The sequence below is a fragment of the Hyperolius riggenbachi genome, chromosome 2 (genome assembly GCF_040937935.1).
Source record: "Hyperolius riggenbachi isolate aHypRig1 chromosome 2, aHypRig1.pri, whole genome shotgun sequence".
Lineage (NCBI taxonomy): Eukaryota > Metazoa > Chordata > Amphibia > Anura > Hyperoliidae > Hyperolius > Hyperolius riggenbachi.
Genome location: NC_090647.1, coordinates 142,564,738 through 142,590,855, shown reverse-complemented (window position 1 = coordinate 142,590,855; position 26,118 = coordinate 142,564,738). Strand labels below are relative to the sequence as shown.

The 26,118-nt window shown below is 43.6% G+C and overlaps 1 protein-coding gene across 2 annotated transcripts in view; it reads left to right on the top strand.

The window, feature by feature from the left end:
- The window catches only part of LOC137545862 (transmembrane protein 198), a 57,294-nt gene that overhangs the window by 16,858 nt on the left and 14,318 nt on the right, over window positions 1–26,118 (top strand). Inside the window, exon 2 of one of the 2 annotated variants that reach the window (XM_068267583.1) lies at window positions 19,060–19,187. The exons of the other annotated variant lie outside the window; for it this stretch is intronic. The gene's annotated coding sequence lies outside the window, so the exon portion shown is untranslated. The remainder of the gene's footprint in view (window positions 1–19,059; window positions 19,188–26,118) is intronic. 2 annotated transcript variants of the gene reach the window in all.

The window sequence follows — 26,118 nt, the reverse complement described above, 5'->3', positions numbered from 1 at the left end:
GAGGGGGCTGCACATGGAATGGGAGGAGCGCTGCTGCACAAGGAAGGGGAATCGCAACACATTTGGCCTAGGGGCACAAATGGTATAAATCCGGCCTTGACGGTATGTGGCCATCGGCCCCCATGCTCTTGTCTTGCACCCCTTTCACTGAGACTTGTCAACAGGACGTTCATTTGGTAAACTGCTCAAGTGCAATTGAAAATGTTTAGATCAGATATGTTTAGGTGAAAGATCACAGGCAGATGCAATCAGTGATTTGACATGTGTATGGCTATACCAAGGCAGATGGGATGGGCCACTGAACAGGCTGAGGTTTAGATAGGTAGCAGACAAGGGTTGGTTGTTAAAGAGACACTGAAGTGAAAAAAAATATGATATAATGAACTGGTTGTGTACTATGAATAATTACTAGAAGATTAGCAACAAAGAAAATATTCTCATATTTTTATTTTCAGGTATATAGTGTTTTTTCTAACATTGCATCATTCTATAATATGTGCAGATTACACAACACTCAGCATTCAAAATGAGTCTTTCAGAGCAGTCTGTGAAGTAATAAACTCTTCTCTGCTAGAGGAAAAGTAAACAGTTCAATTACAGTTCAGATAATAAAAGTCAGATAACAGCCCTCTCCACGACCAAGTTGGTCGGAGAGCTTAATAGCTTTTTTGCATAGAGATAACTGGAGTTTCTCAACTCTTCCTGCACTGGAAACAATTAGACTGATGTATCTGATCTTAATGTTTTTTTTCTTAGCTGTACTACACATACAAATCATAATATCATCATTTTTTTTTCGCTTCAGTGTCTCTTTAAATGGGGAAAGGTCTGTAACTGGAGCAGAAGATCAAGCGTGGTCAGGCAAGCCAGTGAGCAAATCTCTAATCCATTACCAGAAGCTGACAGAACTGTCTGCAAGGGCTTGCTGCACAGAGCAGACTGAGGTATACTGTCAGTCAAGGTACAGGAAGTGTCTCCTTTGCAATTGCCTCAATGGTGTCCTGTGTGTACTTTTACATATGTTTTTAAGATCTGCACAGCCATGCTTGTGTTCACAAAAACTCTTCTGCACTTGGACACCACTAGATATTCAATCCAACTTCAACAGTATATCACACATACCATTGCTATATATTTACTAATTGATACCCATCCTTACCCCTACCATGTTGGCCATACTCTTTGGTCATTTTCTTTGCCTCGTTTCTGCACCAATGCTGAGGCTAAGCAGGTTCAGCTGGTTGGAGAATAGAATATACTTGTTAGTGTAAGGATTCTCCTCAGACTATGAATATTTTTGGGGCCTAGTTAGTGGCAGCATCCAACACTGCTGAGGTAGTTGGTCTGCACAATATGCAGACTTCCTGCCAGATACAAACACTGCGACCCAATGTTACTTGAAGGCCACTTTTACATGGGAGGCTGGACTACACACTTGTTATGCAGTTCAGTCTGCTGGACACTGAGCACCTTTTGGCTGATTGTAACCTCACGTGTGTGCATTTGACTCGCGGCAAAGTTACCCAGCGGCAAAAAAAAAAATTGCATCATGTCACGTTTGTCTGCCAGATGGGACTCAGTACAGTAACTGCTTCTAGACTGTCTTTGAGCATCCAGCCAGTGCGTGGTAGTAATTGACACGGGGGAAATTTACCGGGGGAAATTTGCCGTCAGCTTCTGATACGAAAGAGGCCCAAAATTACCGTTTTTTCTTTTAACTTTTTTGTGTTTGGCTCCTAAAATGTTCCTTTTTGGCAGATGCAATAGCTCCAGTAATCGCAGTGGCGTAGCTGAGGAGCTATGGACCCTGGTGCAAGTTTTACATGCTCCCCCCCCCCAAAGCACTCTATACATAACAATTGATATGGCGCAGCTGAACCTGCCAAGGTGAACCACAGTCAGAGGTGCAAGAAGGGGATGGGGAACAGTTTGGTAATGATTGCTACTATTTAAAGCATCTATAGAAGTAATTTTTACCAGCACAGGACCAATAGAGCTAATCTTGTGCTTGAGGGAGGGCCCCGATGCGGTCACTACCTCTGCACCCCCTATTGCTACGCCACTGAGTAATCCGTATTGGGCCCGGGGCTTCCCAATTTTGGAAAGTGCTTGTGATTTCCATATTCTGCAGTACTGCGATTTTTAAACAGGATTCCCAACGAGATCTGCCCATTACAGCTGAGGTGTTGACAGTTCCTCTGCGATGATTTCTCCCACAAACTTAAAGCTGGAAACTCTCTCCACAGCCGCTGAATTGAACTTTATCCGATTCTGATCTGGTCTTTTTGATGGACCTGTCTAGAATAACTTCTTTGGTCTTGTTGTTAATTTCAGCTCTACGTAATATGTTGGCGCTTTATAAATACCATAACACCACCAATACACGTCACACCATGCAGTCAGGTTCCTAACTACTTCCCGGTATGCAGCTTCCTTGTTGTCTAATATGGTTTTCCTGCGTGTTTAATCACCAATGACCAGGCTGCGAGTGTTGGGGAGACTGGTACACGTTAGAAAAGAAAGTTGCAAGTGCACATATACTCTAGTACTGAAAGCATTGGGTGAACATGATATCCAGGTAATGATATAGCATTCGTTTTTTTTGTGTTTTTTTTTCTCAACATGATGGCTTCACTTTTTTTCTGTGATTATTTTTTTCCCCTCTGCTAAGCTGACCACACAGAGGTTGAGAATAGGTCTATGCCATTCACAATCCATAATCCTGGATAAAAATATGGATTCAGGATTAGGGATGGTCAATGAGATGCAAATAATTGACAGAGGTAAGAGAGTTACAAAGCATGCTGGCTGCAGCTGCTGGTTCTGCAAAGGTTGAGGGAGAGGTGTGTCCCTTACCCCATCAGCTATGAATCAGAAATTTTAGTTCCGACTCGTGTACAAGTCGACCGCTATACTTCTATTTAGTGAGTCTGACATAAATTTCTAGACTTCTAGTCCAGTATACATATGGCAAGGGTTTGGTGCACATTTTTATGCTAATATTATGGAAATGTATGAATCAAACGCTGCTGTAGTAATTGTTTTCAAGCTGCATATATTTCCAGGCTCTTTTCCACTTGGAAACGCAATAGTGTTCTGGTCGTATCTCTTTGCACCACCACAATTCCACTGCGGTCTGTCTGATGTGTTTTGTGTTTGTGATTTGCGCAGGGAATTGCTGAATCAGGAAGGGGGAGATAGCATAGTGGTACAATTGCTATGTGATTTCTCTACGCTCCTACACAAAGTATAGGAGCTGAATTGCAGCAGAACGTCTAATGCTTTTGAGGAAAAACCTATTGTGCTACAAGCAGATCGCACTAATGGGAACAATTGCAGTGGTGTCTGTGTTGTTTTGTACCATTTAGGATTGGATCGCAAAATGCTGGTAGTGGAAAAGGGCCCTCATAACGTTTGCAGAAACTTGGCATGGCATTTGCATCAGCTTAAATGGTTGCATCCCCTCGATAATCCTTATACAATATTATCAAGCAATGGATCACACTGCAGCATTCAGGGCTAGTTCACATTGGGCGCTTTGGCTGGCTGCGGCGATCAGCAAAGTGCTGCTGCTAATGCAAGTCAGTGGTGGTGTTCACACTGCTGTCACCAGTGATTTGCTGAAATCTCAAACTTGGTGCATGCAGCATTTTTGGAGCAATTGCATTGCAATGTTAAAGGATACCACAACTGACATGTGGCATAATAAGATAGACATGTGTATGTACAGTGCCTAGCACTCAAATAACTATGCTGTGTTCCTTTTTTTCTTTCTCTGCCTGAAAGAGTTAAATATCAGGTATGTAAGTGGCTGACTCAGTCCTGACTCAGACAGGAAGTGACTAGAGTGTGACCCTCACTGATAAGAATTTCCCCCTTTTTTATCTCTTTCTTGCTCTCAGAAGCGATTTTCTTCTAGGAAAGTGTTTTATAGTTGGAATTTCTTATCAGTGAAGGTCACACTGTAGTCACTTCCTGTCTGAGTCAGGACTGAGTCAGCCACTTACATACCTGATATTTACCTCTTTCAGGCAGAGAAAGAAAAAAGGAACACAGCATAGTTATTTGTGTGCTAGGCACTGTACATACCCATGTCTATCTCATTATGCCACATGTCAGTTGTGGTATCCTTTAAAGAATCACAAAACACAATCCCTCTCAAATTGCTTTTCTGTACAGAAAAAAAACAGCATTTTGCTGATCACCGGCTATCAGCAAAATGCTACCAAAGAGCCCAGTGTGAACGAGCCCTCAGGAGTAGAACCTGCCAGTGTTTATGGGCTTCTCCTGCCCCAAACAGTATGTCTCTAGTGATGAGAAATTTCCTGCTTCTCCTGATCCTGTTACCAGACTATTGTCCATGAAATATTTATCTGCTCCACTGTGGCTGGCACAGCTCTGGTGTAATGAAGAAGCAAGATCGGGTTTTAAAAACCAGAGCATTATTGTTGGACAACTTGCTGCTATGGTTGGCCACCTCCTCCCTGACACACGACCTGCTCATGTTTTATGGCTGGTAAAACACAGGTAGTACACTGACAGAGCCTAATTAATCACAGAAAGCTGTGTAATTCATAAGTCAGGTATGAGCTGGCAGCCCTGTGTGTTCATCACTTAAAGCAAACCCAAACTTGTAAAAGTATTTATTGGATAACAGCCGACCGATCTGGCGCTCTGAATGCTCACAAGGCAATGACCTAATAACAGATCATCTTGCAAGGGAAATATTTCATGTGATGTGTTTACTTTATTTCCCCTCCTTTCTAAGTGGCACCAGCATGTTCTGCTTGCCCACTCTCCTGATCATCACCCTCCAAAGACCCAGACAGGAACAGTCAGTCAACTGACCACTTTCGTAAGAGTCCGTATCATTTACTGTGCCCTGTGATGGGAGAGTGCATAATGAATTTGCATACATGAAAAAAAGGGACATTTTGGGTGCTTAATTTACACAAGTAGAACATTGGTAAATTTACAGACAGGTTTCAGCGTAGTAAATGACACTTTCAAAACGTAGAATATCAGTAAATTTACAGACATTCTACATTTTGAAAAAGTAATTCACTACCATAAAACCGACCATATTCTCACACTGAACCCTCCCGATGCTTAACTTTAACTGCCCCCTACGGCTAACCTTAACCCCCCCCCCCCCCCCCCCCCCCAACCTTTCCCTGCTACAAAAAACAATATTTTTTTTCTTGTAGCCACAGATTTCATAGCAGGCTGCCCTGGTGCACGTTATTTATATTCATGCTCTAAACTATAATATCAGGATTGCAGCCATTGTCATCTCAATAAGCATGTTGTTTGGTGACTTATTGGAACACTCCAGGATCAAAAGCAAGTTCGTCCCTACACAGCCCGCTGATAGCAGATTTGCTGTAGCAGAAACTCTGTAAACCGAATTGGACATGGCCGGGCACACACTAGATCTTTGTTGGATGACTGTCACCCAGAACAATCATTTGGAAATGGAGTGACCTCAGTTGCCTCCCCACCCTGACTCCATCATTGGCGATTGGGTTTTGTTAATCGGTCCCCCCCCAAACAAAGGCAACCGGAATGCCCAGAGTAAACCCAGTGTAGCAGAGTAGCAAACTCTATGCAGGCAGTCTCCTGGCTGAAAATCGCACCTCAGACACTTAGCACTACTGGGTGAGAGTACCTTCCAGTCACACATGCTAAATCATTTTAGTTATCTGATAGTAGCATGTTATGCCTGAATCTGATGTATTGCCTAGGGAATTGCATGCTGAATGACCAGCTCTGCTTCCCTCTGAGGTAGGTTGAATCACAGTGATAGTTACAGTAAGATACTCCTGGTCTGTTTCCACTGGCTTATTTACTTAGCACATTATTGTGACTGTTGCCTCTGCATGTTTAGCTGAACTTGTGTTTCCAGCTCTTGTAAAGACTGTCTAACGTCAGTGTAAATAGTGGTGTCCTCTGAGAGGAACATAGCAGAACCCCATCCAGGGAAGCAGAGAGGACCGTTTAACACATATATATAAAAGCAGCAGATTGTTCAGCAAACACGTTAGGGAAAACAGATGCTTCCACCAGTCAGTTAAAGTTTAAAAAATGCAAGTATTCAAATCCAGCCATCTCAGTCCTCATGCTGCCGAGATAATCTGTCTGTTAACCCCTATTATCCCATCTGTTGCCGATGTCTCTGTGCACAAATGTTCCACGAGTGTAACGGCGGCTAGGAATCGGTTAACTGTCATCCCTATTAAGAGTCCTGCCTGTGAATAGCTAATGGATCTGCTGGCTTTGTCTGCACAGCCCTGACATTCAGCTGGGGCCAGCAGGTCAGAGCTGAACACTTGTAGGCGGGCTTCAGCAAAGACTTGGGGTTCTGAATGGTCATTATGAAGGGGGATTAATGAAGGCTAAGGAACTCACAATGGCTACTTGCTCTCTCTCTTTTTCATGGAATGCCGGGGAGAGAATGATGAACGTTATGAATAAACATCAGTTTTCTCTCACGCATTAAAATGCCAGTTTTGGGTACAATTTCTTGTTTGCAATAATCTCCCCAGCAACAGAAATAATAGCCTGGTCTGCCTTCAGATGGCAGTAATACATATTAATTGGGGATGCTCCTAGGGCTGATCAGTTGAGGTATTGTATAGCGCTGTGCACAAACGTGTCTGTCCATGTATGTTATCAGCAGTATCTGCAATATATGGTGGGGGTGCACATGTCTGCAGATGTTTCACAGCTCAGATGTCTGGTTCTAACATGAGAATATCCATGCCTCATACACAATGCAGTTATTAGTTAGCATTTATATAGGGGGTGACCGCTTCCATAGCGCTTTACAGAGTACATAGTCATGTCACTAACTGATCCTTTGAGGAGCTCACAGTCTAATCCCTACTATAGTCGTATGTTCATTGCATTTTTTTATTTTATTTTTTATTTATTTATTTTTTTTGGAGGGGAAGCGGAGTGGAGACCATTTAACTTATCTGTATGTTTATGTGATGTGGGAGGAAACCTATGCAGACATGGGTCTGATTTCCCTGCTAAAATGTAACCTTTACCTGTCAAAAGCCTGTTAAAGGACTCCCGAGGTGAAAAGCTCAGGCGCAGTATGCACCCGATGACGTGGATGCTCACATGCTTAGAAGCGCCAACTCTCCGATGGTCAGATCTTTACAGGCGGCCAGCAGGACACTGGAGGACTGGAGCTGCGGCGAGGGACCCAAACAAATTATAGGGACTGGAAGAAGCCCCAGGTAAGTAAAGATAGATTTAGCTTTTCGCCTTGGGAGTCCTTTAAAAATATCACTACATGCACTGGTGTCACATGCTTGCGGTGTTGCCGGCCACCAGAGGAGGCCACAATTTGCACCAGCGAGACAGGTGAGCCTTCAACATTGTGCATGGGTGGGACACACATACACTTGGGTGGGCGAGGAAATGCGACGCTAGAGGAACTCTCACACCTCCTTATCTCCTTTTTGAGTGTTTTCTTCCCTGAGTTGAGTTCTCATAAGATATACTTGTTGAGGAACTAGCCATAGGCCATCCCCTACTTACAAACCGGTTCCAGGCATTAGTTCACTTTAGGGGACTTGGCAGGAAACCTTATAGGGTAATTCAGCTAACATGATTGGGTGGACAACACGCTCACAAACTGCTAGGTTTCCAGTAGGTTGTAGTAAACAACCACAGTATTTTGGCCAATCGCAAGAGGGTACTGTGCTTGGAAAACTGTTCCCTGTGAGGTTATCCGTTGTTTCCCCTCAAGTGAACTATCGCCATGTTCCATTCCAGGAGATTCTAAGTCGAGTCCTGTGTTAAACATGGTGAAACGTGGATAAATTTATTTACTTTCATCTCAACTCTATTTGGACATATAGTCTAAACTTTGTTTTTTGTCTGTTTTGAATGGGCTTTAACCACCCTGCTACTGCCTAACGCAGTATGGCGGCCGCAGAGTGTCTCTCTCGTTCCTCAGTCACGCCATGTAGCGTGATCTCGCGAGGAGTGATATTTGCAGGGAATGAGTGCTCGCTTGAGCATGCGTTCCCTGCAGTAAACACAGCGAGCGATCACCAGCGGCGATCGGAGCTGTCATGCTGCTGTGAACATTTTATTATGCTAAAAAAGTGTACAGCGCTGTGATCTAGCACAGCACTGTACAGAGGACAGCCTTGTCACTTAACAGTCCCACCGAACGGCTCACAATCTAATCCCTATCATAGGCATATACCTATATATGTGTAGTGTATGTGATGTAGGCTAACAATTTTTAATTAAAAAAAAACAACGCAGGAATCAAATTCCACCAAAAGAAAGCTTTATTAGTGAGAGGAAAAGGAGGTAAAATTAATTTAGATGCTAAGTTGTATGACCGAGCGTAAACTGTTAAAGTTGGGAAGTTCTGAATTACAAAAAAATTGCCTGACCACTATGGAGGTATAAACCTGTGGTCCTCCAGTGGTTAAAGGCGTTTTAAACTGCTTACAACAGGGGGGATGGAGCGCAGAAGGACATACATGTGCTAATTTGTCATGAAAACTGACAGCCACTGGCTGAGTGTACCATACAGGTTAGTAAAGTCAATGGTCAGGAGATGTCTATTTGGATAGACCTGCGAGATTGGCTATACTACTGCATACTTGATGTACACATGAGAAGTGGAACGAAAATCATACATGATTCCAAACATTTTTTTACAAATAACTGCAAAGTGGTGTGTGCATAATTATTCGGCCCCCTTTGATCTGAGTGCAGTCCGTTGCCTATAGACATTGCTTGATGAATGCTAATGACTAAATAGAGTGCACCTGTGTGTAATCTAATGTCAGTACAAATACAGCTGCTCTGTGAGGGCCTCTGAGGTTGTCTAAGAGAATATTGGGAGCAACAACACCATGAAGTCCATATAACACACAAGACAGGTCAGGGATCAAGTTATTGAGAAATTTAAAGCAGGCTTAGGCTACAAAAAGATTTCCAAAGCCTTGAACATCCCACGGAACACTGTTCAAGCGATCATTCAGAAATGGAAGGAGTATGGCACAACTGTAAACCTACCAAGACAAGGCCATCCACCTAAACTCGCAGGCCGAACAAGGAGAGCGCTGATCAGAAATGCAGCCAAGAGGCCCATGGTGACTCTGGACGAGCTGCAGAGATCTACAGCTCAGGTAGGAGACTCTGTCCATAGGACAACTATTAGTCATGCACTGTACAAAGGTGGCCTTTATGGAAGAGTGGCAAGAAGAAAGGCATTGTTAACAGAAAGCATAAGAAGTCCCGTTTGCAGTTTGCCACAAGCCATGTGGAGGACACAGCAACCATGTGACAGAAGGTGCTCTGGTCAGATGAGACCAAAATGGAACTTTTTGGCCAAAATGCAAAACGCTATGTGTGGCGGACAACTAACACTGCACATCACTCTGAACACACCATCCCCACTGTCAAATATGGTGGTGGCCGCATCATGCTCGGGGGGCGGGGGGTGCATCTCTTCAGCAGGGACAGGAAAGCTGGTCAGAGTTGAGTGTAAAATGGATGGAGCCAAATACACGGCAAACTTGGAAGAAAACCTCTTGGAGACTTCAAAAGACTTGAGACTGGGGCGGAGGTTCACCTTCCAGCACGACAATGACCCTAAACATAAAACCAGGGCTACAATGGAATGGTTTAAAACAAAACCTATCCATGTGTTAGAATGGCCCAGTCAAAGTCCAGATCTAAATCCAATCGAGAATCTGTGGCAAGATCTGAAAACTGCTGTTCACAAATGCTGTCCATCTAATCTGACTGAGCTGGAGCTGTTTTGCAAAGAAGAATAGGCAAGGATTTCAGTCTCTAGATGTGCAAAGCTGGTAGAGACATACCCTAAAAGACTGGCAGCTGTAATTGCAGCAAAAGGTGGTTCTACAAAGTATTGACTCAGAGGGCCGAATAATTACGCACACCCCACTTTGCAGTTATTTATTTGTAAAAAAAATTTGGAATGATGTATGATTTTCGATCCACTTCTCACGTGTACCCCACTTTGTATTGGTCTTTCACGTGGAATTCCAATAAAATTGATGCATGTGTGTGGCAGTAATGTGACAAAATGTGAAAAACTTCAAGGGAGCTGAATATTTTTGCAACCCACTGTAGATGGATGTTCTCAGAATTCTGGGCTGCTCCCTGGTTTTACTTACTTAGCGTCAGTGTGGTTAGTTGGGTTGATGCATGTTGTCCAGTAGGTCTCCTGAGGAAGGCTAAGCAGCCCAAAACATCTCTTGGCCTGTCTGTGACCTCTCCTGCTAACAAAGCCAAATAAGGGATCACCCTTGAACGGTAGAGATCTTCTTTGCATATGATTTGGTTATTCAAAACCTCATCTCTTTGCACATGAGTGAGCAGCTGGAGAATGTACACTACTAAATACGGTCTGTTTTTATAGGAAGTATAATTCCTAAATAAGAGATGCGTTGACTATGGAACAACTGTTCAAGGTTGTGTGACGTAAAGCTATCAGTTGGAAATGTTTAGAAGAGCAGGAATAGCGTGAAGGAGATCTGAGAAATCGGAAGGAAGAGGTGAAAGTAACAAGTAGAGAAATTACAGCCATATTGATTCTTTTCCATGCTTTATGTGTAGTTATCATTCACTTTTTAGATTTGATGCCTAAGCGTATGATTACTGCTCTCTGGAGTCTTTGGTTGTAGACCATGCATTGACCACAGGCATCTCATTGACGCCGTTCACAAATCATGTAAACCTGTCAGGATTAAATCATTAAATCTTCTACTGCTCATTTATTCATTTCTTTTTATTGTACAATCTCTGGCTTTACCATTGTTTGCTTCTCTGCTCTAGTACTTTTAGGCCAGTTTTACACTTGTTGGGTGAAAGTAGAAATGAGGCTTCTTATGACCCTGTGCGACATTGCGGCAACAGGGTCCTATGCATAGGCCCACCCCCTGGTTAAGGACATTCCTGGCGGTCTGCGCCACACTGCGCTCGCGTTGTGGACACTGCTTGCGTCGCCCATTATCTTGCATTACTGCATTATCTGTGCGGTAAACACGGTTCATGTGGTAACAAGCTGCAGACTTTGCATCAGATCGGATGCTTCCACCACACCACATTAATTCTGCAAGGCTCCAGTTGAAGCTCGTGAGAGGCGGGCACAACGCGTAGGTGGGTGGGGCCTGACACCCGCGCAGCAGTGTGGAGCGCTCTGGTGTCCTGGCAAACCGAGAGGTACCCTGCAAAGCATGCACGCTGGGGGACCACCTAGGACTCTGGAAAACAATCCCTGGACCTGGAATACTAGGATGGGACAAGGGAGTTTGGTGTGACATACCAGCGGAAAGATACTTCACTAAAGAGGGCGGTAAGAATCTGAATAGGTAAGTCCTGCTGTATCAGGTGAAGATTGCCATTGGTTTCTGCTGCCTGAAGCTTTGTTTGATGCGGACTGTACCCTTGATTAGGATATAGCCTAATAGGACATACCAAGAACACTGCGGTTTATTCATTCTACCCACTTACATCCACAAGAGTTGCAAAGAGACTCCTGGTACCGGTACCTGGTATGAGTGGTGAGGAGGGAATGTGAGGCGCAGTGTGATTGGTGGTGTGGGAGCGCTCCATTTTTAAGTGGGTTTAGCATTATTTACTCCAGCACTTTTGTACCAATAAAGATATATATTTTTCACAATATACCAGATGAGTGGTGGCACCTATTTGGTATCCTACACAAGTGACGCCACTCCTGCTATCAGCAGTTTTCTGGTCACACGATGTGGTTGAGGTTGTGCAAAACTTAAATTGACTACGCTGCACTTGGGGTAAGAAAGGGTAACGTAATGCAGGTTCACAATGCCAGTGTGCAAGAGGCCTTAGCCATAGACCCTTAACAAGCATGCAGGTCAGGCGTTTCTGACAAGATTAGCTGCATGCTTGTTTCAGGTGTGTGATTCAAACACTACTGTTGCATGAAAGGTGAGCAGGACAGCCAGGCAAATGGTATTGTTTAAAAGGAAATATGTCAGCCTCCATACCCCTTGCACCTCAGGTTCCTTTTAAAGGATGCCAGTGCTGAAGTTTTGGAAAAAAGAGGGGAGGCGGCATGTATGGGGAGCTGTCCTGATGGCCACCACTAAACCCCTCCCCCCCTTTACATTCCTGCAGCCCCTCCTGGGACCCCAGAGTCAGACATCAGTATGCAGGCGCTAGCCCTGCTGCACGCATCCCTCAGCGCACGGACGGGAGCACTATGCACAGGATGTTAGTTATGACATGCACAGAGCACTCCTGGCCACACGCTGAGGGACGCGTGCAGCCGGGCTGGCGCCTGCGTACTGATGCCTGACTCTGGTGACCCGGAAGAGGCTGCCGCAGGGGCTTTAGGTATGTAAGGAGGGGGACAGAGAACAGGGTATCAGTGGCCATCAGGACAGCTCCCCATATATGCCGACTCCTCACGTTTCTCCAAACCTTTTCGGCTGTGGTATCCTTTAATGGTAGAGGTCACAGCCATGCACTTTTGAGGAAAAGCGTTTTAATAACTTATGAAGACTAGGATACCTCCTTGTTTTACTAGCATAAATCAGCTTTTTCTTTCCATAATATTTCCTTTCTCTCATTAGCAGACAGGGTTGCCAGAAAAACTATTGAGAATTAACAATGATTATGCTTTACAAAGCTCTTTTAATGGAAAATGAGCACAAGTGACTAGTTGAAAGTTTTTTTGACTTTTTTTATTATTCTGTTTTATAAAAAAAACACCAACATATACTACACAAGGTGCATAGATTGCATAATTCTAACATTTTAAGCCTCTTACACATACATGCAAAATTTTTTTTTTTAATTCCGATTAAAAAAACATACTGCATGCTGCTACGGTTTTTTTTTAAAATCAGAGTCAAAAATCGGATCAGATAAAAAAAAACAAAAAAAAAAAAAACGCGTTGCATGAAGTGTGCAAGAGGCCTTAACCACTTCAGGACCACAGTCTTTTCGCCCCTTAAGGACCAGAGCCTTTTTCTCCATTCAGACCACTGCAGCTTTCACGGTTTATTGCTCGGTCATACAACCTACCACCTAAATGAATTTTACCTCCTTTTCTTGTCACTAATACAGCTTTCTTTTGCTGCTATTTGATTGCTGCTGCGAGTTTTAGTTTTTATTATATTCATCAAAAAAGACATGAATTTTGGCAAAAAAATGACTTTAACTTGCTGTGCTGACATTTTTCAAATAAAGTAAAATTTCCTATACATTTGAGCGCGAAAGTTATTCTGCTACATGTCTTTGATAAAAAAAAAACCATTCAGTGTATATTTATTGGATTGGGTAAAAGTTATAGCGTTTACAAACTATGGTGCCAAAAGTGAATTTTCCCATTTTCAAGCATCTCTGACTTTTCTGCGCACCTGTCAGGTTTCATGAGGGGCTAAAATTCCAGGATAGTACAAATACCCCCCAAATGACCCCATTTTGGAAAGAAGACATCCCAAAGTATTCAGTGAGAGGCATGGTGAGTTCATAGAAGATTTTATTTTTTGTCACAAGTTAGCGGAAAATGACACTTTCTGACAAAAAAAAGAAAAAAAAAAAAGTTTCCATTTCTTCTAACTTGCGACAAAAAAAAATGAAATCTGCCACAGACTCACTATGCTCCTCTCTGAATACCTTGAAGTGTCTACTTTCCAAAATGGGGTCATTTGTGGGGTGTGTTCACTGTCCTGGCATTTTGGGGGGTGCCTAATTGTAAGCACCCCTGTAAAGCCTAAAGATGCTCATTGGACTTTTGGCCCCTTAGCGCAGTTAGGCTGCAAAAAAGTGCCACACATGTGGTATTGCCGTACTCAGGAGAAGTAGTATAATGTGTTTTGGGGTGTATTTTTACACATACCCATGCTGGGTGGGAGAAATATCTCCGTAAATGACAATTGTTTAATTTTTTTTACACACAATTGTCTATTTATAGAGATATTTCTCCCACTCAGCATGGGTATGTGTAAAAATACACCCCAAAACACATTATACTACTTCTCCTGAGTACGGCGATACCACATGTGTGGCACTTTTTTGCACCCTAACTGCGCTAAGGGGCCCAAAGTTCAATGAGTACCTTTAGGATTTCACAGGTCATTTTGAGAAATTTCGTTTCAAGACTACTCCTCACGGTTTAGGGCCCCTAAAATGCCAGGACAGTATAGGAACCCCACAAATTACCCCATTTTAGAAAGAAGACACCCCAAGGTATTCCGTTAGGAGGATGGTGAGTTCATAGAAGATTTTTTTTTTTTTGTCAAGTTAGCGGAAATTGGATTTTTATTGTTTTTTTCACAAAGTGTCATTTTCCGCTAACTTGTGACAAAAAATAAAATCTTCTATGAACTCACCATACTCCTAACGGAATACCTTGGGGTGTCTTCTTTCTAAAATGGGGTCATTTGTGGGGTTCCTATACTGCCCTGGCATTTTAGGGGCCCTAAACCGTGAGGAGTAGTCTTGAAACCAAATGTCGCAAAATGACCTGTGAAATCCTAAAGGTACTCATTGGACTTTGGGCCTCTTAGCGCACTTAGGGTGCAAAAAAGTGCCACACGTGGTACCGCCGTACTCAGGAGAAGTAGTATAATGTGTTTTGGGGTGTATTTTTACACATACCCATGCTGGGTGGGAGAAATATCTCTGTAAATGACAATTGTTTGATTTTTTTTTTTACACACAATTGTCCATTTACAGAGAGATTTCTCCCACCCAGCATGGGTATGTGTAAAAATACACCACAAAACACATTATACTACTTCTCCTGAGTATGGCGATACCACATGTGTGACACTTTTTTGCAGCCTAGGTGCGCTAAGGGGCCCAACGTCCTATTCACAGGTCATTTTGAGGCATTTGTTTTCTAGACTACTCCTCACGGTTTAGGGCCCCTAAAATGCCAGGGCAGTATAGGAACCCCACAAGTGACCCCATTTTAGAAAGAAGACACCCCAAGGTATTCCGTTAGGGGTATGGTGAGTTCATAGAAGATTTTATTTTTTGTCACAAGTTAGTGAAAAATGACACTTTGTGAAAAAAACAATAAAAATCCAATTTCCGCTAACTTTTGACAAAAAATAAAATCTTCTATGAACTCATCATACACCTAACAGAATACCTTGGGGTGTCTTCTTTCTAAAATGGGGTCACTTGTGGGGTTCCTATACTGCCCTGGCATTTTACGGGCCCAAAACTGTGAGTAGTCTGGAAACCAAATTTCTCAAAATGACTGTTCAGGGGTATAAGCATCTGCAAATTTTGATGACAGGTGGTCTATGAGGGGGCAAATTTTGTGGAACCGGTCATAAGCAGGGTGGCCTCTTAGATGACAGGATGTTTTGGGCCTGATCTGATGGATAGGAGTGCTAGGGGGGTGACAGGAGGTGATTGATGGGTGTCTCAGGGGGCGGTTAGAGGGGAAAATAGATGCAATCAATGCACTGGGGAGGTGATCGGAAGGGGGTCTGAGGGGGATCTGAGGGTTTGGCCGAGTGATCAGGAGCCCACACAGGGCAAATTAGGGCCTGATCTGATGGGTAGGTGTGCTAGGGGGTGACAGGAGGTGATTGATGGGTGTCTCAAGGTGTGATTAGAGGGGGGAAATAGATGCAAGTAATGCACTAGCGAGGTGATCAGGGCTGGGGTCTGAGGACGTTCTGAGGTGTGGGCGGGTGATTGGGTGCCCGCAAGGGGCAGATTAGGGTCTAATCTGATGGGTAACCGTGACAGGTGGTGATAGGGGGTGATTGATGGGTAATTAGTGGGTGTTTAGAGGAGAGAAGAGATGTAAACACTGCACTTGGGAGGTGATCTGATGTCGGATCTGCGGGCGATCTATTGGTGTGGGTGGGTGATCAGATTGCCCGCAAGGGGCAGGTTAGGGGCTGATTGATGGGTGGCAGTGACAGGGGGTGATTGATAGGTGATTGACAGGTGATCAGTGGGTTATTACAGGGAATAACAGATGTAAATATTGCACTGGCGAATTGATAAGGGGGGGTGTCTGAGGGCAATCTGAGCGTGTGGGCGGGTGATTGGGTGCCCGCAAGGGGTAGATTAGGGTCTAATCTGATGGGTAACAGTGACAGGTGGTGATAGGGGGTGATTGATGGGTGATTGATGGGTAATTAGTGGGTGTTTAGAGGAGAGAATAGATGTAAACAATGGATTTGGGCGGTGATCTGATGTCGGATCTGCGGGCGATCTATTGGTGTGGGGGGGTGATCAGATTGCCCGCAAGGGGCAGGTTAGGGGCTGATTGATGGGTGGCAGTGACAGGGGGTGATTGACGGGTGATTGACAGGTGATCAGGGGGGATAGATGCATATAGTACACGGGGGGGGGGGGTCTGGGGAGAATCTGGGGGGTGATCAGGAGGGGGCAGTGGGCAGGGGGGGGGATAAAAAAAATATAGCGTTGACAGATAGTGACAGGGAGTGATTGATGGGTGATTAGGGGGGTGACTGGGTGCAAACAGTGGTCTGGGGGGTGGGCAGGGGGGGGTCTGAGGGGTGCTGTGGGCGATCAGTGGGCGGGGGGGGGGGCAGATCAGTGTGTTTGGGTGCAGACTAGGGTGGCTGCAGCCTGCCCTGGTGGTCCCTCGGACACTGGGACCACCAGGGCAGGAGGCAGCCAGTATAATAGGCTTTGTAATGTATACAAAGCCTATTATACATATGTGCAGCGGCGATCCGGGTGCTAGTAACCCGCCGGCGCTTCCGAACGGCCGGCGGGTTACTACGAGCGGTGGGCGGAGCCAGTCCCCGGCGGCTGATCGCGTCACGAATGACGCGATCGCCGCATAGCCACTCCCGCAGCCGCCCCCGCCGATGGGCGTATTGCGGTCGTTTGGGCCCGGACTTTGCCGCCGCCCATCGGCTGGGGGCGGTCCTCAAGTGGTTAAAGAGAATCTGTATTGTTAAAATCGCACAAAAGTAAACATACCAGTGCATTAGGGGACATCTCCTATTCCCCTCTGTCACAATTTCGCTGCTCCCCGCCGCATTAAAAGTGATTAAAAACAGTTTTTAAAAGTTTGTTTATAAACAAACAAAATGGCCACCAAAACAGGAAGTAGGTTGATGTACAGTATGTCCACACATAGAAAATACATCCATACACAAGCAGGCTGTATACAGCCTTCCTTTTTAATCTCAAGAGATCATTTGTGTGTTTCTTTCCCCCTGCAGCTATCTTCCACTGAAGTGTAAGGCTGTTTCTTCCTGCAGAGTGCAGACAGCTCTGCCTGTATGTAATTCCTCAGTATGTGAAAGCCCAGCCAGCTCAGGGGAGGATTTATCCAGCTTGTAAAAGATAATAGAGCAGAGAGAAGCTGCACTAATCTAAATAACACACAGGCAGTGTGCAGAGAGGGGCCTGGAGGGGGGAGATGCATCACAGAACCACAACACTGAAGAACTTGGCAGCCTTCCAGACACAGGCTGACAAGTCTGACAAGAGAGAGATAAGTTGATTTATTACAGAGATGGTGATAGTAGAACGTGCTGCAGTAAGCCAGAGCACATTAGAATAGATTTTGGAACTTGTAGGATGGAAGAAAACCGGATGAAATTTTTGTTACGGAGTCTCTTTAAGCAGATTGATCACTAAATAATTTGAAATAGGTTAATGATCGATTGCATTTAGCAACAATTTGCCTCTGCTTGTGCCCCTCTTGCTTGCAAGCAGAACACCTTTTGATATATAAACGATCCAAAATGGATCAGAAGTGCAGGTTCCCCAAAATAAACTTTGGAGAGGGAGGGTTTGCTGTTGATTGTGCCCCTGCTTTTAGGTTCAGGTACTGAGGTGAACGTCTTTCCAACTTGTGCCTCTTTCACAGTAGGACGTTGCATTTGGATGCAACGTTAACCACTTGCCGACCGCACACTCACACCGTGCGGTGGCAAAGTGGTAGCTGGAGGACCAGTGACGCAACTGTGCGTCGCCAGGTGCCTCCCTAATTAATCAGGAAAGGCCGCTCGCCAGCCGTTTCCTGTTAGATCACGGAGCGGGTCTCCGTGAATAGCCTGCGAGCCGCTGTTTGCGGCTCGCAGACTAAATGTAAACGTAGGAGACATTTGTCTCCTTTGTTTACATTGTACGGCGCTGCTGCGCAGCAGCGCCGTAAGGCAGATCGGCGATCCCCGGCCGCTGATTGGGGACAGCCTGTCACTGGCTGCACAGGGTGGATAGCGTCCTGTGCAGCCCCGATCACCAGGGATGAGCAGGTAGGAGAGGGAGGGGGAATTTCGCCGCGGAGGGGGGCTTTGAGGTGCCCCCCCGCAACATGCCTGCCCACCGGAGCGATCAGACCCCCCCCCCTGCACATCATCCCCATAGGGGGGAAAAAAGGGGGGGGCGATCTGATCGCTCTGCATGAAACATGATCTGTGCTGGGGGCTGCAGAGCCCACCCAGCACAGATCACAAAAAATAACGCTGGTCCTTAAGGGGGGGTAAAGGGTGGGTCCTCAAGTGGTTAAAGTCGCTACACAAATTACAACGCAATGCCCCAAAAAAGTCGCAACGCAACTTAATGCCCCGTTACGGTCGCATACAGTACAGCATACAGGCAACTTAAAAATCTTTACAAGTTATTACTGAGCATGTGCAAACAGTCCAATGCAGCTAATAACGTGTATAACGCACAGCATGCAGTACTTTCACTTAACATGCAGCGTCAGTCACCAACGCAACGTGTGCAATGGGGCATTGATTTTTCATTTCAGTGAGTTATTCTGCGTTTAAATGTTTTAACGTGTGACTTTAATGTCGCACTGTGAAAGAGGCCTTAATGCACACTTGACCTGATGCAAATATACTGGAGGTAAGAACAGAGGTATGTTCATGTTGGACCCACATACTTCTGTGTTATCAGTTCCTCTCTTCCTTCTCTCTGCTCCTTGTAATCCCTCCCTGTTTGAAAATTCAAAAAAAATTTCAAGAAGAGGCAGGCTAGCTGCGATGTTCCCTCCTATCGCTAACCTATTCCCTTCTCTTCCCTGTCCCATTCAATCCTTTTCAGATGAGAGACTGGGAGGTTGATTACAGGGATCAAGGAGAACAAGAAGAGAAATGGACACTGCACAGAGCTAGATGGTTACAGCATGAACATACCTCAGTGCTTACCTTAAAAAGGTGGCTTTACCCCAGGTCAGGTATCCTTTAACCATTTCAGCCTACAGTGTCGTTTCACTCTATGCACCTTTCACTTCCCATTCATTCGCCAGTAACTTTATCACTACTTATCACAATTAATTGATCTATATCTTGTTTTTTCCGCCACCAATTAGGCTTTCTTTGGGTGGTACATTTTGCTAAGAATTATTTTTTTCTAAATTCATTTTAACGGGAATATTAAGAAAAAAATTCATTTCTCAGTTTTCAGCAATTATAGCTTTAAAATAATACATGCTACCATAATTAAAACCCACGTATTTTATTTGCCCATTTGTTCCGGTTATTACACTATTTAAATGATGTCCCTATCACAATGTATGGCGCCAATATTTTATTTGGAAATAAAGGTGCATTTTTTCAATTTGCGTCAATCACTATTTACAAGCTTATTTAAAAAATTATAGTAATATACTCGCTTGACCTGCATATTAAAGTTCAGACCCTTAAATTACTTAAATTTTATTTGGTTTTTTTTTCGGAGTGTGGGGGTAAACAGGTAATTTTAAATGTAATTGATTGTGTGTATATATATTTTTTTTAAATGTATGTAGATGTAGTTTTACTATTTGGCCATAAGATGGCCAGGAACTGAAGGGATGACGTGAGACATAGAAAAATTGCGGCTTTTCAGAGAAGCAGTCTGTTTTTCTTACGGGGACATAGCTCAATGAATGGGTACGGTATTCTCATTCATTGATCTCCGGGGCAGCGGAAGGCGGCGGGAACGCGCCCGGCGCAGCAGCAGTAGGGCAGCTTATCTGGACAGATATATCCGTCCAGATAGACCTAAACCAGTGTGCAGAGTTGAATCTTGTGTGGGCCCAGATCCTGTCAGTGCCATTATCCCATCTCTTTCCTCTCTCACACATTCCTGCCAGTTGATATGTTTGCTGAATGGAACTCTGGTAGAGCTGGCTCACATGCCACAGGATTAATTAAACCTACTGGCATGCTGCTCTACAAACACTTGCATAGGAAAGAAGAGGTGACAGAATGGAGGAGAGTGCAATTGTGGCATTTGCTATATGTGGAAATTGCTGCATTTTTTTTGTGGGTTGATCATAGTGGTGGTACTTATGTGTGGGGTTCAGAGTGGCAGCACTTGTGATATATGGTGCATAATGGTGGCACTTGTTGCATGAGAGGGGGGGACATGAGGGCTGCATTTATGAAGGACTTTTTCATGATTGCATATATTAATAAAATATCTAATTTTACTTACCGTACCTTACCTTTACTTGCCTTAGTTTATAAACGTTACTTATGGTTTATGAAGAAAAATTAAAAAGGTATCTTATCTGTATAGCACCTTTTTTCATTTATTATACGCAAACTGAGCAGCTTATTATGGAAAAACAAGCAAATCTGACACACTCCATGTCTTGAAGTTTGGTATTTTTATAAATCGCCTTTAAAAAGCAAGTCTTCAACCCCAGTTATTCTTTTGCTGCCTGGCTCCTGGTATTTGTCTAGACAAGAATTAGTCCAGTTCCAGCCAAACAACCCTCTAGAGGTTCTTTACAATATCCAAAACTAAACTACAGTTTAGTCTTACCAATAATAGAATGCCACCACGTTAGAAGTGCTTGGAGCAGGGGTTACATGATTACTGAAGACAGTAATGTCAGCACCTTTTCTGAACTTGGCTTGGAGGACTGCTGTAAAGTCACATGGCAGTGCTGTGCACAGAAATGTACAGTATATTGTCCTTGGGTTTGTTGCACATGGTAAAACCAGCAGTGGGTTGTGAATGTGTTCATGTTGGAGAGTCTGAGTGCAAAAGGGGAAGTACACAGCTGTGTTCTCACTCTGCTCTTTGAAGCCTTTGTTTGCTCATCCAGCAGCAGAGGTTTTGGATGAGAAAAAGATAGTTTCCATGCAAGGCCTAAATAGACTTGTCACTTTTTCCACCCTCCGTATAATCAGATTTCCTTTGCTAACCATTTAACTGCTATGAAAGCAGCTGCTAAACTTTATGTACTGTATATACGAGTATGAGATCTGTTATCAAGAAATCCATTATTCAGAAAACCTTCCAAGTCACAATTCTGTTATAAATTAGAAAAGCTGTTTTATTAGACCTGTTTTGTCAATGGAAAACTAATCATTAGGCGTTATTTTAGGAAGTAAGATCTTTTCAACTTTATTATTAAAGCTGTAAAAACAACCAGTTCACTGTAACAAACTTAAAGCTTAAAGAGAACCTGAAGTGAGAGGAATATGAAGGCTGTCCTCTTCATTCCTTATAAACAGTGCCAATTGCCTGGTTGTCATGTTGAGTTTAGGCTGGATTCACAGTGGTGTGTTGCATAACGCACCCGTTTAATGTGTGAACTGCAATGGAGACTGGACAGACTTTAATACAAAGCCGGCATGCTGCGAGTTAGAATAATGTGATCAGTTACAACGCAATACTGTGAACAGGTCCATGGAATTGTATAGGTAGTCATTTAACCTGCCACAATATTCTGCAACGCAACCGAGTACCGTTTAACATCATTTGGACTCCAGTTATTGCCGACTGTTGGATTACCTTGTCTTTTTGCTAATTTGAGTTCCAGCTATTGCCGCTGCCCAAAATTCATTAAAGGGGCACTACAGCGAAAAACGGTAAAATTTAAAATATGTGCAAACATATACAAATAAGTACTTTTTTTTTTTTTTTTTCTAGAGTAAAATGAGCCATAAATTATTTTTCTCCTATAATGCTGTCACAGTAGGCAGTAGAAATCTGACTGAAGTGACAGGTTTTGGACTAGTCCATCTCTTCATAGGGGATTTTCAGCAAGGCTTTTATTCTTTATAAAGCTATTCCCTAAAAAGGATTTAAATAGTGATGCTGGCCAGCTTCCCTGCTCCCTACACAGTTTTTTTGGCAGTTGGACAGAGCAACTGCCATTCACTAAGTGCTTCTGAAAATGAATATATCCCTGAGAATTCCCTATAAAGAGATGGACTTGTCCAAAACCAGTCACTTCTGTCAGATTTCTACTACCTACTGTAAGTGACAGCAACATAGGAGAAAGGTAATTTATGGCTCATTTTTACTCTGGAGAAAATGTACTTCTTATTTGTATATGTTTGCACATATTTTAGATTTTACAGTTTTTCGCTGTAGTGCCCCTTTAAGCATCGCTACAGCCATAATTTGTGTTACGGGCTATGGTGGGGCCCAAATCATCGTCCTAAGTTGCCACGTGAGAGAGCAGAGGCAGCACCAAAGCCCAAGAGAAGAAGAAAAGGATAGCACAGAACAAACTTTCCAGATGAAGTGGTAAGTATTTTCTTCCCCCACTGAGCACCTGTGATAGGGAGGGTGGGAGGAAGTCATCCTGAAGCTCACTGACACTAGTGACAAATGACCACAAATTACTGCCTTTGCTTGATTGCTACATGTCATATGTGGGGTTGATTGCTGCATTTCATGAGTCGGGGGGCGAGTGCTACATTTATTGTGGGGTAACAATTGCTGTATTTTTATTATGACAATGGGACTAAGAAGTGTATAATTGCAGGCAGAAAGGAAAACTCATAAGAGGAATACAGTAAGCTAATGTTTTAAAAAAAAATAAAAAATGTTATATGCGCAAGTGCAAAACGCTCCCGGGTACAGGAGCTTGACGGAAGCGCGCACAGCCAAGGTGTGCATGCCCTGAAGCCCATGACTGGCGGCAACTGACTGGATTACCGGAAGTCTTAGCGCCAGAATGGAGGGGCCGAAGAGGACAGTGAGGGAGACCACGGTCCTCATGGGGCTAGAGGAAGCCCAGGTAAGTATAAATGCCAGTGTACCATCTCGGGTACACTTTTTAAAGCATTTCTATCTGTCAATCGAAGTGGGCACGATTTGTAATTTTTTATGCAGGGGTCCCTTAAGATCGGAAAGAAAAAATTGCAGTTTCCTTGACTCTAAAAAGGTTGAGAAAGACTTCTGTCTGGCAGTGATCAATGTCTGTTAATACTGCCCCCTAGTCTCCCTCATGTCAAACACATGCCTGTCACTATTTTCCCTTGAGCATTGAAGACGCTAATTATGTGTTTCCTCTGCATTGTGGAAGGTTTGATTGCAGAAGTTCACATATGCTGTTTCTTCAGAGCAGAGATAGTGTTTCAGTCCTATAGCTTGATCTTGTATTTCATGCTGAGGGGAAGCCCACTGGTCTTGTATGTTGTGCACCAGATGTTGTGCTGGGATTGGCCCTGTAGTACATACAGACTGGCATGGCTAGGATTCCCAGCTGCTACCTTGTTCTCCTGTTTCATGCGTGGGACAGACAGATCTTTGAATGCCGCCAGGGTGTGTAGTCTGCTAATGGAGATGCCTGATGTGTATCCCTCAGGATACCAACATCCGATCACTAAAAGCGTTCGTTTTCTTTTCATTTCTGATGGTTTTTCTATGGAAAGAATGTTAGATATGTGCAAGTATCCTTCACGTCTCTACATGGGGACACGCCTTAGTAATTCAGGCTCAATAACTGCTTGCTTGAGATACTTTTTCTGACTACAGCGTTAATGGTGAAATAAAAGGAAAAAAACATTTTAGCTTTTTCTATACTGATGGTAAAGGGAACCTAAATCAAACTGATTAGTCCCATGTTGGGATGGGGGTGCACTAAATTTGAGACCATTCATTTGTTGCCTCTTGACTCTGTTGCTTGAATTTTTCACCATGATTTGATTGTTTCATAGACCATACATGTCAAACTCTGGCAAATACTGTACTGTATAGAGAAGGAAAGGGGGCACGCACTAGTCACCAGGGAACTGTATAGGGGAAGGAGGCGGGCACTAGACATCAGGGAACTGTATAAAGGAGGGAGTGTGGGCCATTGGACACCAGGGGACTTTTACAAGGGAGGAAGGTGGCCTCGAGACATTAAATTTGTCTGTCCTGGTTAAGAATGCTACAGAGGATGTTATGGTGTTAGTTCTCGCCTTTTCACCCATTCTCAGTCAAATATCTGAATGTATGGCCAGCCTCAGAGCAATGGCACATGGGCAGCAAACATGCAGATTTGTCCTATTCCATATCACAGCTATACATCTGCAGAACTTTCTCCATTCTATGGTGTAGTCAGGGCAGTTGGTTACCTCGCCAGAAATTCTCAGCTGAGTTGCAGTGTCAGGTCGTATAAAAATTGGCACCAATTACTTAGTAAACTAACAATGTCATTGTTCCAATTTTTGCCCTTTAATATTCTGATCCATGCCAGAACTCTTTCCCCAGAAGAAACTACCCCATTGTCTAACTTTTATAAATTGTTTGATTTGGCTAGTTAGGCTGCAATTAACCTTTTCTTTTTTTAGGAATAGCTAGTCCGAGGTCTCTCCACCTCATTTTAATTTTTGCGAGTGGTGGCAGCAAATTACCAGATTTCCAGCGCAATATCAAGAACTTCTTTGTACCGATTGTACATACAATCAAGACTGTATCATGGATGTGCACACCATCCAATCTTAAAGGTTTACTTCCGCCTTCAGAAGCCTCTAGTGGATGAGGGCTGAGTGGCAACTATGGCATACCGGTAGTAAGATGGGATATGCTCACTCCAACCTGAATAATCGCAAATACCTTCCGTTTTAAGAAAGTAAACTTCTGTTTTACATAGTATTTTAGTAAGGAGGGCTTTTTGGTTCTTTTCAGGTCCTCACACACTCCTAGGAGTTCTGGTTCACAACGAGCTTGCTGGGAAATCTGTAATTCTGGGCATTTCAAGTGCTGCCATATTGAGCCACAATAATCCATGCCATGCACTTATGAATACCAACCAGTCTGTATGCATATTGGATTATTGTGGTTCTGTAATATTAACAAGCTGACACATCATTGCATTCCAGCGGTTCTGAGGTGTGGTTAGCTTTCAGGGGCAGAGATAATTTGCATATCCAGCAGTGATGCATTGTGGGGGACATCCTATGCTCGCTCCAACCTGAATCACAAATACCTTCTGTTTTAAGAAGGCACATTTCTGTTTTAATATAGTAGTCTTTATGCATGGCTACACATCACTCCGTGAGAGCTGCTCTAAGTTATCGGAGTGCCTTAGTCCTAGGTCTGGCAGTGAAAGGACTGTAGACTTCAAGCCTGTTTTTAACGGGGTACACTTCTGACCTTCTACTCCCTTTTTAATAGGAAGCTTTATCAGCCACATTTGCGATTTGTATTTGCACAGACTGTATGCTAGGGAGCTCACCATATTCTATTAACTCCAGTTATTACTGTTTTTTTTTTTTATCTGAAATGTATATCTTATATATTCATTTTGGACATCCTGTCCCTTTATCAGGTCCTCTTGGAAAGGAGCATGCAACATCAGAAACCTGGTGCTGGTATTTAAGCTGTAAGAAAATGGGTTCATCCCCCTGATTACAGGTCGTTTCCTGGATATCTTTTAAATTCATCTGAGCGCTGAAGCCTGTTAAAGTAATAGCAAACCACCTTGGCTAGTGTGTAGACACTGATACAGTCAGAATAAGTAACAAATATTCCAAGATGGATACTTCTATAGGCTGGACAACGGAATAACCAAGCCGCTCAGGGTGACCTAGAACTACTAGGAAAGTATAGGCTAGATGACTGTTTTCTGCCTAGCTGTACAAATGTAATTAAACTCAAGTGCTTTTAAGGTGCTCTTTACAATTTCTCTTACTGGGCATGTTGGCTGTGTGTGACTTGTGGTAGCATAGGCGTTTCTATTGTACGTCGTGCCATTCTTGTTTGTTTTGTTTTTCTTCTCTCCTAGTTATGGAAAGTCGATGTGAGAAAGAAGTAATAAGTCTCTGCAAATGGACACTAAGTAATAAGTGTCTGTGATGAATTAACCCATAGCGATACAATAGCAAAGCACTAAAAATGCGCCTAAGTGTGTATCGGCTCTAAAATTCCCTTTGGGCCTTTATT